Below are 17447 nucleotides of genomic sequence, written 5' to 3' on the forward strand. Positions count from 1 at the left end.
CGTGACTTATGGCAACACAGGTGCGACGAAACGGCGATGTCGACCGGCGGCAGCTTCGCCTAGGGTTCGGCGACGGCGACTGGTTCGAGGTGGGGCGATTTTCGTTGCGAGAGTGGAAAGGAACGAAGCGGCACTGGTGATGCGGGTTAAGAAGGCTCGGGTACTCGCGCTAGAAGGAAGGGGAGCCCGGGATTGCGGGATTGGCGCGGGCGCCATCAGCAGCAGCGTGTTCCAAATTCGAACGGGAGGAGGGGGATGACACCCTGCCATGCGGGCCCGGGGTGGCAGCGGCACAGAGCGCGGGGCCGGGCTGCCAGTCGAACAGAGGCGAAGGGGAAGGCTAAGATGGGCTGGACGCTGGCGGCCCAAAAGGAGAGCAAGCGGGCAGCGGCCAGGGAGAGATAGAAAAGCCGGTGCGGGATGGGAGAAAGAGCCAGGCCAATTGGGCCAGCTGGGCTGAAAGGAGGAATAGAGTGAGGAGGGAAAAGAAATGTGTTTTTCTTTTATTTGAACAGCTTTTCAAATGGAGTTTTCAAATGGTTTTGAAATCTTTTCAAGTTTGGATCAAAACCAGTCATCACATAAAATAAATATGCACCAGCATGTATGCTCAAGCATGTTTCTATGCCCTATGATGAATTTTAATATAGAATAAAATAAATTTTCATCTATGTTTTATGAGCACAAAATTCTTAAATAAATCAATTTTCATCTATTTCAAGAAATGCAAATTTTAGGGTGTTACATAGGCCTTTTCTCGCCATTCTTCTAGCCCGGCAAGTTGCTTTTGCCTGTTCTTGCCAGCTAGCTTCACGTCCATGTTCCAGTTCCTGATTGCCCAATAAGCTCTATGCTCAAGCTCGACTGGCAAATGGCAGGTCTTTCCATAGACCAACTGGAACGGGGACATGCCAATGGGTGTTTTATAAGCGGTCCTGTATGCCCAGAGTGCATCAGGTAGCTTATCTTTCCATCCTTTTCCCATGGCATTTACTGTTTTCTGCAGGATATTCTTGATTTGCTTATTTGATGTTTCAGCTTTTCCGCTTGTTTGTGGGTGGTATGGTGTAGCGATATTGTGTCTTGCCCCAAGTTCTTGCAAGAATGCTCTAAATCCTTTGTCCGTGAAGTGAGACCCTCCATCGCTTATCACCATTCGTTGTGTTCCAAAGCGAGGGAAGATTACCTCATAGAGCATCTTCTTTGCATGCTTGGAGTCAGCGGCTCGGCATGGTAAAGCTTCTACCCACTTGGAGACGTAGTCGACAGCGATGAGGATGTACTCGCTGTCATGGGACTTTTGAAATGGTCCCATGAAGTCAATGCCCCAAACATCGAAGATCTCCACTTGCATGTTGTAGTGGAGGGGCATTGTGTTGCGGGATGTAATGCCACCTTGCAGTTGACACTTATGACACCTTCGAATGAATTCTTTGGTGTCGTCATACATTGTTGGCCAGAAGAATCCGCACTGCCAAATTTTGGCCTGTGTGCGGAAAACTCCATAGTGGCCTCCATATGGGGTTGTATGGCACTTTTCGATAATTTGTTGTCCCTCGGCTGCTGGTACACATCTCCTTAACAAGCCGTCAGCGCATATCCTGTAGAGGTACAGATCGTCCCAAAGGTGGCGCATGCTTTCCATCTGCAGCTTGCTCTTGGACTCGCCCGGTGGTACATAACCTGAAACCATGTAATTCACAATATTTGCGTACCATGGGCTGAAGTCCTCCACCTTGAGGAGCATGTTGTCTTGTAGGAAATCGTTGATAGGTAATTCCTGCGGGTTAGTGATTTGCAAACGAGACAAATGATTTGCAACAGTATTTTCTACTCCCTTTTTATCTTTTATCTCAAGATCAAACTCTTGGAGTAGAAGGATCCACCTGATAAGTCTAGGCTTCGCGTCTTTCTTAGTGAGCAGATATTTTAGAGTAGCATGGTCAGTGTAAACAATGACCTTTGCTCCCACTAAGTAAGACCTAAACTTATCTATAGCAAAGACAACTGGCAGGAGCTCTTTTTCTGTTGTGGCATAGTTGAGCTGTGCTCCCATGAGTGTCTTGCTGGCGTAAGCGATCGCATGATGCTTTTTATCTTTGGTTTGGCCAAGGACCGCACCAACAGCATAGTCACTAGCATCACACATGATCTCAAACGGTAGTGACCAATCCGGTGGTTGAATGATTGGTGCTGAGATGAGTGCTTCTTTCAGGGTATTGAAAGCTTTCATGCACTCATCTATGAACTCAAAGGGTGCGTCTTTGGCTAACAGGCTTGTGAGGGGTCTAGAGATTTGTGAAATTTTTTTGATAAAACGTCGATAGAACCCCGCGTGGCCTAGAAAGCTACGGATCCCTTTTACGTTCACAGGGGGAGGCAGCTGTTCATCACTTCGATCTTAGCTTTATCTACCTCGATCCCCATCTCGGACACTAGATGCCCAAGGACGATGCCTTCTCGGACCATAAAATGGCACTTTTCCCAGTTAAGCACCAGGTCCTTCTCTTGGCATCTTTGCAAGACCCTGTCCAGATTCTCGAGACAGCTGTCGAAGGTTTTTCCATAGACGGAGAAATCGTCCATGAATACCTCCATGATTTCTTCAATCATGTCTGAGAAAATGGACATCATGCACTGTTGGAAAGATGCGGGTGCATTACACAACCCAAAAGACATCCTTCTATAAGCATATGTTTCATACGGGCATGTGAACGTGGTCTTACTTTGGTCGTCGGGATGGATTGGAATTTGGTGATAACTCGAATACCCATCCAAGAAACAAAAGAAAGAGTGCTTCGCTAACCGTTCCAACATTTCATCAATGAAAGGGAGCGGAAAGTGATCTATGCTGAATTAAGTTTTTGGTAATCTATGCACATCCTCCATCCCGTGACGGTACGCTGAGGGATTAGCTCATTTTTTGCGTTTTCAACAACCGTCATTGTTGGCGATGCTTAACTCATCTTTTATACCACCAACATTCCAACAAAATATAACAAATAAGACTACCAAACTCTAGAATAGGGATTACAACTAATAAGTTCCACGAGTTTTGGTAGATTACATGTTTTGCAGGACAATATCCGAAAATATACTAAAAGGCGCTTCCCATGACACATATTCAAGCAAAGCATGTATAAGGCTCAGTGACCAAGGAATATGGGCCCCAACCATGACACAAAGTGCCCTTAGATGAGCCCAAGAAATAGAGGTCCAAACCGAGTTCGGGTCCAGTTTGGGCTGCAGGAGTAGTGTTTAGTAATTTGGACGCCCAGGACACATCCGAACTCCGTTTTCAGTGATCCACCCACCGTTGGAAAGCTAACGACGAGGCCTACGAGCCTGCAAAATTTCAGGCCCAACGGAGGAGATTGGGGGCCGGCCAGACCCAGGGTCCGGGCGGCCCTGTGTTGAGGCGGTTTTGGCTCAATTTTGGCAGGTAGCCTCCCACCGCCTTTGCAATGACGGTGCTCACGGTATTTCGGCGAATATTCTAATCAAACCACCTCTAGGAGGTCGGTTTGGCCTTCCATGTGGAGATGAGGCACTTTGCAAATGACCCCCTCCTCTCTCCTATATAAAGAGGCCATCTCACACCATGGAAGACACACGCTACATTCTAGACAAGAGTGCTTCAATTCCACATCATATACTTTATAGTAGTGTGCCTCTAGGTGTTCTCCACCTAGTTATAATATTTAGAAAAGAGGAAGAGAGGAGAGGGAAGAGCAGAGTAGGAGTCGGGCTTGTCGACTTCCTCTGGCTACAACGGTTTTTGGACGACCTTGATCTTTTCTAGTTCACTTCTCGTTCCCCGTGGAAATCGATACCTGGAATACTCCCGAGTGAAAGCTACAACGGTACTTTCCGTGCGCTTGCGGAATTATCTGCTTACGCTAAGAAATACCAACAAGCTTTCTGGCGCCGTTGCCGGGGAACGGTAGCTGGTCTAGAATCGAACCAAGTCATCCGTGTATCCTTTTACCTTTTTCTTTTTACCACCATCTTATGCACCATACCACCACAACCACCACAACCACATGGACTCAACGCCTATCTTTAAATACTCGGTTCCAAAGGGAGATTCGTTGGAACCTCCACCATCCTCCCATCCCATCCTTTCAAGTGGCTATGAAATTCTCCCCGCTTTCATAGCCATGGTTCGGGAGCTACCCTTCTATGGGCGGGACGACGAAAATCCATATAGCCACCTTCGGGAATTTGAGCTCTTGTGTTCTTGCCTAGTTTTTTCTGGCATGACACAAGAGACCATCAAATGGAAATTGTTTCCGTTCTCCCTTTTGGGTAGAGCGAAACAATGGTATGCTCATACCGTAGGAGGTGTTCACGGAAATTGGGTTGAACTTCGAGACAAATTTTGTCTTACTTTCTTCCCTAATTCCCGAGTCGCCGCCCTTCGAATAGAAATTCTTAAATTCCAACAAAAAGAGAAGGAAACTCTAGGAGCAGCCTGGGCTAGGTTCTTAAGTCTTATCAATACTGGTCCAGACCTTTGCTTGCCTGACCATGTTCTTCTCTGCCACTTTCGTTTGGGTCTTAGCAAGGAAGATGCTCTCCAACTTGACCTATCTTCAGGAGGCTCGTTTGTGCATAAATCTGTTAGTGAGGGGAAAGCTATTCAAAAGTGTTGGCTAGGTGACTCACCCTTTTAGGACTGATGTTAATTGGGACCAGGCTCGACTTTGAGAAGTTCACATGGAGACCAGTGGAGTCTGTAAAAGATCTTAGGAGCCCTTTGAGGTTGAAAAGAACTCTATTGTCGCCAGGTAGGATCAGGAGAGTGTCATCAGCATATTGTATAATTGGGAAGTCATCTTGGAAATTGTCACATAGTGGGTGATGCAGGACTCCAGCTCGCCAGGCTTTGTTTACAATTGACTGTAAGAGATCAGCAGAGTCGGGAGGATGCACGCGAGGGATCTCCTAGGACCATCAAGGATCCAGAAAGATTTTGGTTGCAAATCGGTTCGGAATCAGGACTGTCGATTCCGAGTGGTACCAGTGATCCCGGTGGTATCGACAAAAATCCAGTGGCATTGACTTGCGCAAATCAGTTCAGAATCGCACGAGATTCGGTGGCACCAACAAAATCCCAGTGGTACCAACTTCCACAGCAAATCTTCCAGAGGGCATAACTCCTTCACCCGAACTCCGAATCAGACGTTCCATATATGTTTCTTGATCATCTCAACGAGAGGAACACAATGGTTCAGCCCGTTTCTTATTTTGACAACTTTATAAAATGGACAATTTTGAGTGTCAACATATGCCCCCTGTTTTCAAGTGAATGATGCATGAACCTGAAAACATTCAACAAGATAAACCAAATAGCAACGATACCTATCTCATCGGCCGTTCAGCAACTAAGGGCGATGTTTAAACATCGGCCATTTTTGTTCTAAGGGCAATACATGTATCGGCCATTGTTTGGAGAGCACTCAGGCCTCTTGCCAAACACTTGGGAAATATTTTTTAAGATATCTCCTATTGAATGCCTTTGTGAGACGTTCACCTTTCAATGTCTCTAGCACATATGAATTTTCGAATATAACTTTGATCACTCTATAAGGACCCTCCCAATTAGGTGACCACTTGCCAAACTGGTTGCTCTTCGATCCAATTGGTAATATGGTTTTCCACACTAAATCTCCAACTTAAAACTGGCTTTCTTATTGTAAGCTCTTGCAACACGGGCTTTGTCCTTCTCAGTCTCCTTCAAAGCTTTTAATCTTTTGACAGTCACCTCATCGATGTTATCCATCATCATATCATGATACACAACAACTTAAATCATTTTGCTTAGCAAACCTGTATGCATCTAAATTTACTTCGACGGGCAACATAGCTTCTTGACCATTAACTAACTCAAAAGGAGTAACTTTAGTAGCACCATGCCTCGATATGCGATGAGCCCACAAAGCTTCAGACAAGACTTTATGCCACCTTCTTGGATTATCCTCAATTTTCTTTTTGATGAGCTTGATCAAAACCTTGCTAGTAGACTCAGCTTGGCCATTAGCTTGAGCATAATATGGAGATGAATTGAGCATCTTAATTTTATATGATTCGACAGAATCATTTACTTCTTTGGACATAAAAGACATCCCTTGATCCATAGTTAACATTTGAGGAATGTCGAATCTATGAATTATATGCTCAGTAATAAACTCAATTACCTCATTGTGTGTCATATTCTTCAAAGGAACTGCTTCCGACCATTTGGTGAAGTAGCCGGTACCAACTAAAACAAGTGATGTCCCTTTGAAGACGGGGGATGAATTTGGCCAATGAAGTCGAGCCCCCAACCACGAAAAGGCCACGACTCCATAATAGGATGAAGCATAGCAGCAGGTACCAGCTATATATTCCCAAACCATTGACACTTTTTGCATCCTTTGTAGTAGTGAAAACAATCGGTCATCATAGTAGGCCAATAAAAACTAGCTCTTCTTAGCAACCACTTCATTTTTTGAGTCGATTGATGCGTACCACAAATACCTTCATGGACTTCTCCCATAGCCATTCTTGCTTGGTCAGGCCCCAAACACTTCAGCAACAAGTCTTCGTCGGTTCTTCGATAGAGCTCACCGTTATGCAACACGTACTTGAAAGCACTCCAAATGCTTTTATCAACTTTAGTATTAGGATCTTGCAAAAATTTCAGTAGAGGAGATCTCCAATCTTCCAAATCGGCCCTCTCTCTCTCTCATCTCTGGCGATCACAACACATTCTTTGAAATTTGCTTTGTTCTTCAGATGAGGACAATGGTTATTCCACAAGCTAATAGGACTATTTGAGAGACCACTGGTCCATATGACATGAAATCTTGATGTGGATGTCAATATGGTGCATTGGAGAAGCCCTTAGAGGAGAGTGCTTCGCTTAAGAGGCAGTGGCAAATGTGAGTTACAAGTAGGGTTGAAAACGGATGGAAATATTCCCGTTCCGACCTGTTCCGTTTTCTATTTTTGTCCGTCCGTTTCCGTATTTGTGGGATCCCGTTTCCGTATTTACGGAAGTAAAAATGAGGTTTCTCCGTCCGTTTCCGAGGAATCCTGTTTTTACATGGAATTGACCCGTATTTATTCCGTTTTTCATCCCATTTTTAATCTACATAAGATATGTCTAAAAATTGATATGTTCAAAAACATACCAATCACTAAGTATGCATGTTAACATGTTAACACATGGCATACTAGTGAATATTAGACTAATAACTTCGTACGTGTATATTATTTTGTGACTTTGTTAATGTATACTCGAGAATATTTGATCGCATTATTCTTTCCGGCTCAACATTCGTATTGGTTCGTTTCCGTACTTCCGCGTAACCCGATTCTGTTTCTGTACCCGTATTTTCCTAACCCGATCCCGTTTCCACCAAAAAATATAGAAACGAAAGTAGAAATGAGGTTTTTCCGTCCGTTTCCGTCCGTTTTCATCGCTAGTTACAAGTGCGGAGCTATAGAAGCACTTGAGTTTAGGGAGCAAATTTATGAAACTAAGGAAGATCTACATAGGTTGGCCCCTGGTATATTTCTCACAAAAAAACTCCCCCATTGCTACATAATCTTTTCCTTTTCGTTATCTTCACTTCTTAACTTTTGTTAGTTTGCATCTATCTTTATACTATATATATAAATAAATCCATACAATTTAGTTAAACACAGTTTGCCCCGAGTTGTCTAAGGCGCCAGATTTAGGCTCTGGTCCGAAAGGGCGTGGGTTCAAATCCCACAGCTGTCATTGATTTCTTATATTTTATCCTTTTTGGCACATTCCTATACTTATTTTTCCTTCTTTTTTATTTCCACATTTCCATCCGCCTTCTCAATGCTACTTTCATGTCATCCGGTACGAAAGGGCGTGGGTTGAAATCCCACAGCTGTCATTGATTTCTTGTATTTTATCCTTTTTTGGTACATTCCTATACTTATTTTTCCTTCTTTCTTATTTCGACATTTCCATCCGCCTTCTCAATGCTACTTTCATGTCATCCTATCATTTTTATTCTTTGTTTTTGTACATTTTCAGCATTACTTTTCCTTTTTTTGGCACATTTTTTATCCTTATTTTTCCTTCTTTTATTTGCACATTTCAATCCGCCTTTTCAACGCTACTTTCGTGTCATCATCATATCATATCCTTACAATTAAATTTATGTTACTAGATTCATCATTGAATGTTTTGTTTGAATGGCAATTTTTTTTCATTTGCAATAGCTATAGGAGTTCCTTACTGAACATAATGGAAAATCTCTGTAGTGAAGGTTGTGGATAGTTAGCAAGAACTTTGACTTATACAGACCTGATTGTGACATCAAATTTAATGGACCTGATTCCGACAGATCAAATTTAGTTGCCCTGATTCATACAAATCAAATCTAATTGTATTTAGTTATCTCTCAGGTAAACTCATACTAAATTGCAAAAAATTTATCTTTATGTATATCCTACCTTGGCCTGTGTTTCTGGTTATTAGTTCTTGCTTCTTGGACAGTTGTAGCATGTGTATGCCTGCCAGTCCAACCACAAGTTTGTTTCAATCAATTGAAAGGACTAGAAATCTATTCTAGAATCATGATGGCATTGCAAGAGCAACAAGGTGGCTGAAAATGAACTTGTCCGTCTTATATTTTGATATAAAATAAAAAGTTGTTATGTACTTTGCTGCGAGTTTTCTTTTTTTTTATGAGAGTTTGAATCTTTTCACTTTGGTGATGGATGAGGTCACAAGGGACATACAAGGAGATATCTCATGGTGTATGCTTTTTGTCGATGATGTGGTACTTATTGAGGAGAGTACGAGTGGTGTCTCGCAAAAGTTGGAATTGTGGAGACAAACCCTGGAAGCAAAATGTTTTAGGCTTAGTAGGTCTAAAACAAAGTATATGAAGTGTGATTTTAGTGCCATGGGGTATGAGGATGGCGATGTTAACCTTGATGGTCAAGTGGTACCTAAGAAAGACACTTTTTGTTACTTATGATCAATGCTTCAAAAGGAGGGAGACATCGATGAGGATGTCAGTCATAGAATTGAAGCTGGATGTTTGAAGTGGCGGCAAGCTACGGGTGTCTTATGTTGTGACACCTCAGGTGTTAGCACATTTAAATACAATCAATGTACCTTAGTTAAAGTTAAAAGAAAAATTTGAGAAATTAATTCAAAGAGAAAGGATCAAATAAAAGACAAATCATACAAAAGAAATTAAAGGAAAAAGAAAAAGGAGTGAAAAGCTACTCAAAATTTAATTCAAAAATGTGCACAAAATTTTTTGTTGGCTCATGAGAGGTGTTTCAATTGACATGTGCTCAATTGAACTTCAGCCAAATTCAAGTCAAAAACTGAATAAAACTAAAGTCCTTTTGTGCAAATATGCAAATGTACCAATAGTTCAAAATGTGGGGTCCAAATGAAAATTTGCGTAACACGAAAGTTGTAGATCTTGAAAAGTTATGCAAAAGTGGTATTCAACACTTTTCCATTTGAGCCCTCCAAATAGGAGAAAATTTTTGTTTACCGAAAGGTCCCTGGAATTTCAGAAATCCCAAATAGGCCCTCACCTTCACCTCTCTCTCTCCCGGTGCTCTGTTTTCCCGCCGCCCGCCGTACGCCGCCGGTGGACTTCGTCCACCGCGCGCCCGCGGCCAAATGGACCCAGGGGAGTCTCTCAGCGCCACCTGGCCGCCCCTTGGCACCTCCTCGCGCGCACACGCGTCTCAGACCCCTTCCCGAGCCGCCACGACACCCCCGGCCGGCGCAGCGCCGCTGCAGCTCCGCCCGCTCGCCGTCGAGTCGCCCAGGACCAAATCGACCTCCCCCAGTCACTACATTCCTCACCCAGGAGCTCTTTGGCCTATAAAGACCCCCAGAACTCCACAGTCGCGCCCCTTCTTCCCCTTCTTCCTCCTCCCGCCGCTCCGCCATGGCCGCCGAGATCCAGCTCTTGCGGACCGGCTAGCCCAGCCCCACATTGCCCCCTCCGACCCCCGCAACAGCTTCGCCACCTCCTAGTTAAGCTCCATGCGTGCGGAATCGACCCCAAACCTCCTCCCGACGTCGTTCCCCTTTTGCGCCGCCGCCGGCGAGCTCAGGCCCACCGCGGACCGGCCAGCTCCGAGGGAGATCGAGCACAACAGCTACCCCAGAAGCATCCACGAGCTCACGCCGTGCTCGTGCGCTCCCTGTTCCCCTACCCCGAGCCCTCCTTCACCTCCAGCGCCAGCGAACCGAACAACCACCCCGCCATTGACGCCGACGAGCTCGAACCCGTGCACCAGACGCTCGAACGTCGACCAGGGTAGGTGTTCCTCGATCCTTTCTCTCCCACGCGCCTCCCCGTGGCAGCCCCGGTAAGCCCTGCACCGCAGAACACCACCGGCAAGATGCCACGGCGGAGAAGGCCGGCGAAGGACCCGGTTGTAAATACTTTTCTTCGTTCAAGGGTGTTTCTGCAAGTTTTCAGTGTATACCAGTGAACTCCTAAAATGCGAAACAAATCACAGAAAAATAAGAAAAATGCAAACTCAACTGATATGAATTCCTTGTAACAAGATCTACAAATTCTGTAACATTCACATTTGCAGAAACTCAACCGAATTTAATCTAGGGAAAAGAATAAGAAAACCACCTTATGCATGTTCATGAAGTTCTGCCCATCAAATGACCTTGATTTTTGGATATGTTATCACTAATGGAATTTTAAGATCACATTAAAAAGATGGCACCCAACCAAAGCAGTATCATATTGGAACAATCAAGATTCTCTAATCTGTTGTTAGCTTTCTCGATTTAATTCTGGAAAATATGCACATGAACTTGCTCTGAAATTTTTACTGCGTGCATGTAAAACTAAAACACTGTTAATACCTAAATTTCAGATTTATTAGAGTTCATTTGCTATATACCATGATTTATGCTTGTGTAATCAACTTAATTCCTCTTATATAGTTCTTATGCTCAGAAAAACCTATATTTATTTCTGGAGTCTCTTTTTAGCTCTGTGTTCCTGTCTAAAAATTTTGAGCTGCAGATACTGAGTTTTGCTTTGTCGAATAATCATGCTTAACATCTTAGGGCTAGGTTTACTATTTTTGTTCTGAGTAATCTACAATGTTTATGATCGTTATTTTTGGGCATGATCTTGTTTAGAGTATGCTCTACCCGTAATAAAAAGTTCATATGCAATACTGGTTAAATGCACCTTGAGAAATTTATGCAAACTCATGCTAAGTTAACTGAATAACTAATTTACCATAGTGAGTTAAATCTTGAAAAATTTTCTGGAGTATGTCTAACTCATGACTAGTCTCTGGTAAAAATTTGAGAGCCATATCTCTAGTAAAACTCTCTGTAGATTTACTCTTAGTTAAAAGCTTGCTGTTTTTGTTCTTTTTATCACCTCAGTTATATAAGTGAATAAAATCTGGAAAAATTTCAGTGCTGAGTCTATGCTTTGAAGTTGCTCCCATAAAATTTGTAGCACCAGAACCCATGTTGAACGTTCTGTACAAAAAGATAAAGTAACTAGAGTAATTCATTTGCATGAATAGTTATAGTTTTTGCTCTATGGTAGATGCTGAATTTATGCCATGAAGGTTCAAGTTTGGATCTGAGTTACTTTAGTGTTTCATCACTAGCTCTTTAGTAGTTGTGTTGATAAGAAATAAGGGAAGCATGCTATGTGTTGAAATTGAAAAATGAAAACTAAAACCCCCACTCATTCATGAATAAACATAGTTATGTTTACTACTCTATAAACGATTGCCCATGCAATGAAATGTGAAATCGTCACTAAATTAACTTTCGTTGGACTACAACTTTATCGTGAAGGAAAGAAATTGTTATCCATGAATAACTCATAATCTTGCATTGCATATAGAAACGGTTAATCTCGCGGACGGTGACTACGAGTTGGTGCCCGCGGACTCTCGTGTGGATCAGGAGGTCTCCTTGAACTGTACTAACTTGTCTCAAGACCTGGGCCAAGCCCCAGAAGCTTTTCTGCCTGACAGTGCCCAAGAAGGCAAGCCCCGGAGCATAATCCCACTATCTTCCGAATTATCTTTCAGCTATCTATCTATTAATGTATTGTAATGTTTTGTTTTCTGCATTTAAGTTTTCTAGGCGTTGATCGAAAACCGTAGATGCATGATCTCTAGGAACCTATGTTTGATACCGGGTCTTTATCGACTAGCTGCCATGCTAAATAGGTACGGTAGAAGTCGAGTGGTTTCCTGCCTCTCGCGAGCAAATAGGATTTGTACTGACTTTAATTCCTGGTGAAATGTAAGGACAACGGGCGGGGTTGTGTAGTTGTGATACCCCGCTGGTGTAGTCAAAAATGGCTAAGGTCGCGGTGTGTGGCTCATTTCGTTAAGCGTTTGAAAGTACTAGCCACATACCGAGAAATATGGTAATCGGGAAGCTGAAGTACCTGATTGGACCGGCGAGTGGAACGATCTCGCACCCTCCTGGTAGAAGTAGGGTTTATTTTTATGTCGCGACGTACGGGTACAGAGTGGTCGGACTCTGTAGTCGGGGAGGGTGTGCCGGATCCACGGACTGGAAAGAAAGGGGAAATGTTGTGTGGGTGACTTGGTTCCCATACGTGTGGTCTAGGTTCCCCTGGCCAGGTTGAAATCCCATTTAGAATCGTCCGCCTCTCACGACATGAGATTGCTTAATGCTTTCGGTCACACAGAGTAACAAGTGGAACATGATGATGATAATACTGCTGGTTGATTAAATGATTGCTCTACCATGTTTGTGTAGAGTTGGATGCAAACTTAGAATGGCTAATCCAACTAGAAGATGGCTAGATAAAATCTGAAAATAAGGACCAACTCTTAGTGGCATTTTTGGCAAAACAAACCCCACCAACCAAAAAGCCTTGCATGTCTAGTTATCGGACTATGTTATATCCGGTGACGGGTCAGTCTTGCTGAGTATTAGTATACTCAGCCTTGCTTGTGGCACTGTTTTTCAGGACTAACTTTGAGGATCTGTTTGCAAGTCTTACTTGGCCGTGTACTCTGCCTCCGGGTTGGTCTGTCGAGTGGGATGGTCCTTCAGCTAGTGCTAATCACCCTCCCGCTGAGTGATGCATTCGTACGGGCTTTATCGATGCGTCACGTCATCTCGCTAGTTATCTTTTACTGCTTCCGCTGAACCATGAAACTTGAATAATTGAGTAGATGGAACTCTGTAGTACCTTACTATTCTGAACATGTTTTGTAATAAATTTACTTTCCGCTGCAATCACTCTGAGATGTATGAAATGTTCTGTGTTGTAATCTCTGGGCTCACCTTCGTGTGAGTGTTGTCTGCTGATCCTAGAATAGCGTGGCTTTTATCGAGGCTTCACTCGAGGAACTACCGGTGAGTGCCAATTTGGGTCAGAGTTGCTTAGCAACAAAGATCAGTGCACCCGGGCCCAGTTAGTTTGGGTGGTTCCGCCACAGCTGGCATCAGAGCTCGCAGACAGCCTACCAGAGATGGCAACCTCGGTTTTCAAAACAACAATTTAAAACTTGACTTCAAAACTACTAAAGTTTTTGAAAGAGTTTAGGATCTCCAAGGACAAGTCTAGGATGTAAAGCCCTAGGGAATCTTATGGGTATTATCAGGTGGCTTATTTTGTATGGCTAACTTCCAGCACGTTATTTTTCAGTATTTAAATTCTGTAATTTAAATTCTGCAACTACATCATCGCCACGAAGGTATGCTTACTCAGTCAGCTGAGGGAGTCTGACCTTCCCGTCGGTGATGCGAGCCGAACGCTGGAGCTCAAGCAGTGGCCTACTTGAGCTGCTGCCCATATACCAACTTCGGTTGAATATATGGGGAGTAATGGTTCGAAATTGGAATTCAATTCCCCGTCAAAGACGGTACTCAGTCAATACATTGTTTCGATAATGTATGCTTAACGTTGTCCATACGGCGGTAATTGTATGGATGCCGGTTCTATAGTGACCGGTTATATATGGGAACGCTTTCGTGAGTGCTGGCACGGAAGGTTCAATTTATATTTGTCAAATTTTCTGCAGGTACGCTAACTCGAAACCGAATTCTAGGCTATCTAGTTATATCGAGTAACTATATAGTGAGAGACGTAATATGTATGCCACCAAAGTCGTTGCGTAAGACCAAGATTACTTGGCAATTCTTTTCCTTGGTGAGGACGAATAGGTTCTGCATTCATTATCAAAAAGGTTAACAAATAAATCTCTGAAGAAATCGCAAGCAAATCAGCTAAAACCCTATCCTAAGGAGTCTCCTGAAAGTCTGCAACTTGGTTTCCACGAATTTTAACCTTCTGTTAAGTTACTCAAATCAACTCGGGGTAGTAAGACGAAATGATGTTTCCTAAGTTATCAAGCTTCTGTAAAAATTTGAAATTTTTTGAAGCCATCTAGCTTGGTAATTGTGATTTTAGATCAACATTATGTAAAACTGATAACTCGGAACAGTATAGACAACTGAAATTTTTCGACCCTTAAAAGTTGTTCAAACGAAAAATCGTTCAACATGAAAGTTGTAGACAACTAAGTAATGATCTTACCATAAACATTTTAATAATTTTTGACAACTGGTTTGAGAGTTGTGGTCAAAATACACCCTCTCTGGACACTCAGTTTTCCTGGTTGACATCACTCTGAATACCTGAGCATATCACCCCCATGGAATCCGAATTGAGCTTAGTGATGACTAGATGAATCGTTCCTTAATATCAGAGGGATCTTGTGTAATTTTTTGAGAATTTTTGAAGCAAGTTATCTACAGTTTTGACCATTTCTTTCACTGTCCAGAGTTAGTAGTTCTTGTCACCATCAGCTGATCCATCGGTCTTTTATTGGGACAGATGGAAGAGCTGCTGGTCGTTGACGCGTAGGGACACGTGCACTCCGCTTGCCTGCACTGGGATGGGTTTCCCCGCCGTCTCTGGGAGCTGTTGAGTGCAGCCGGTTACCTCCAGCCACTGGTTTACGATGGCCACGAGTTTGTGGAGGACGGAGTTCGTCGCTGCAGTGTGACGATGGTGATCCCACAGCACCCGCTCAACGGGTGGGAGCCGATCGTGACTCAAATGGTCGGTCACTACCTGCTGGACACTTGGGAGCTTACCGCCATGAGGGCGATGACCACCTTTTGCTCTTTGCGCCCTCTGGAGGTGGTTCTGACCGCGTTCGGGTTGTTCCCTGCACCTGACTCGGCAGACCCGCTTTGGCTCGACCGGATGGCACACGTGGACGTGGTCGCTACCCTTGACCCGGTCGGGGCACTTCGGACGACAGCGAGGTGCTTGGACGGTCTCTACAGACTTCACACTTACCAGAGTTACGCTGTCGCTCAGTTGGTGGACCACGCTCAGGCCCTGCACCTGGCGGTCCAGCTGAGAGATGGGCAGCTTCAGGAGGCTAGTACCGAGCTCGAGAGTAGGGCTACTCTTATCGCCCAGCTCCACGGCCAGGTTCACGAGCTTCAGGACACTGTGTCGGATCGTGACGCTACGATCAACTTCCTGGAGGACTAGTTTCACGACCTGCAGCTTGAGATGGACGAGGCCCAGGGGCAGCTCCACGCGATACAGCACGCGCAGGATGCCCTTCACGCACCTCCCGACGAGATGCAGGTGGACGAGGAGGACGAGCCCCAGGAGATCGAGGGCGTTTCAGAGATGGACTCCGAGGACCAGGCGCCGCAGCCCGCATCGGTTGAGGTTCACACTCCCGCGGCGAGTGAGGCATCGGTCAACATGTAGACCGAGGCGCGGTTGTCTAGCTTTTGTAGACTCCTCTTAGAGTGGCCTACTTTTGGATCATGGCTACTAGGCTAACTTAGAGTTGAGTAACCCCCTTAGTACTGATGTTAGGAGTAACCAAGTAGAAATGAGAGGATGATGGATGTAATGAATCCCTAATGCTACTAATGTGAATTATCAGTGATCTGTGAAAAGCTGAAGGCAGCAGCAAGTTCGAATTTTTATCCTCTGTTCCTTTCGGATTTAGCTCCTGAGTTGAATACCAAAGTTGTTCCAAATTTCATCGTGGAAATACTCGCAAAATTTCAGCCCGAACGGATTAGTAACACGTGAGATAATCGCCAATTACAGAAGCTCTGTTTTCTGTGAAACAGAAAAAAAAACAGAGGAGGAGTAAATGAATTTTTCGACTAACCTACTCTGGAAATCTGACCTTGTGATGACTACCAAAGTTGTAGATCATGAAATTATCTATCTCCTGTAAAAATTTCAAGTTTATATCATGTACGGAACTCCAGTTATGAGCGTTTTTGTATCACTGGTTTTCTGCACGATGTGATTTAAGCAGTTCTGAATATTTACATGTCATCTTGAGTTGAAATTCCCATTCGAGATGATGATAATGATGAATCTAATGCAAAAGTACTCACATTTCAGATGGTGGGATCGACTCGAGGCACCCCTAGTGGTTTTGGAGCCGGGGGGAATGGCGATCCACCTCCACCTCCTCCACCAGTGGGTATTGCTGAGGTTCTTGCCGCCCAGACGGAGATTTTGCGGCAGTTGGTTCAAGCTCAGCAACAACCGCGGGGTGGGCATCATGCTCATCACGCACAGGAAGCGAGGTACCAAGATTTCTTCAGTACTCAGCCTCCGCTGTTCAATAAAGCGGATGAGCCTCTGGACGCGGACGCTTGGATTCGCACGATCGAGTCCAACTTTTCTCTATTGACTACTCCTTGTTCCGAAGCGAACAAGACTCGCTATGCCGCGCAACAGCTTCGCGGAGCAGCTCGTATGTGGTGGGATCATTACCACGGGATGCTACCGGCTGATCATGTGGTGAATTGGGATGAGTTCAAATTGGCTTTTCGAGATCATCATATTCCAGCTGGACTTCTTGACCGTAAGCTCAACGAGTTCTTGGCTTTAACACAGGGCACTCGTACTGTGGTGCAGTATGCCCAAGTATTTCATCAATTGTGTCAATATGCTAGACATCACGCGAACACCGACGCTAAGAAGCGTGAACGCTTCCGTCGAGGCCTTTGCACCAAGTTACAAGAAAGGCTAAATCTTGTCCGTGCGGACACTTTCAATGAATTGGTGAATATGGCTATATCCCAGGAGGATCTTATTTCTGCTCACCGCGCTGAAAAGAAGCGCAAGGCACCTGCTGGACCCTCGAGTGCCTCTGCACCGAGGTATCGTATTGTGCAGAATAACCCACCCGCACCCTCTCAGAAGGCCCCTCAGCCAGGGCGTTGGATTATTCGGCCTCCTCAACAGCAGCAACAGACTTGATTCGGGTTTCCTCAGCAAGCTCGAATTGCACCTCAGCAGCAGCAGAACGGCCCTAGGCCGAATGCTCAGCCAGCCGCTCGCCCCGATAATAATAACCGCTGTTTCAGATGCGGGAGTCCGGATCACTTTGCCAAG

Source organism: Panicum virgatum, chromosome 6N, assembly GCF_016808335.1.
Source record: "Panicum virgatum strain AP13 chromosome 6N, P.virgatum_v5, whole genome shotgun sequence".
NCBI lineage: Eukaryota > Viridiplantae > Streptophyta > Magnoliopsida > Poales > Poaceae > Panicum > Panicum virgatum.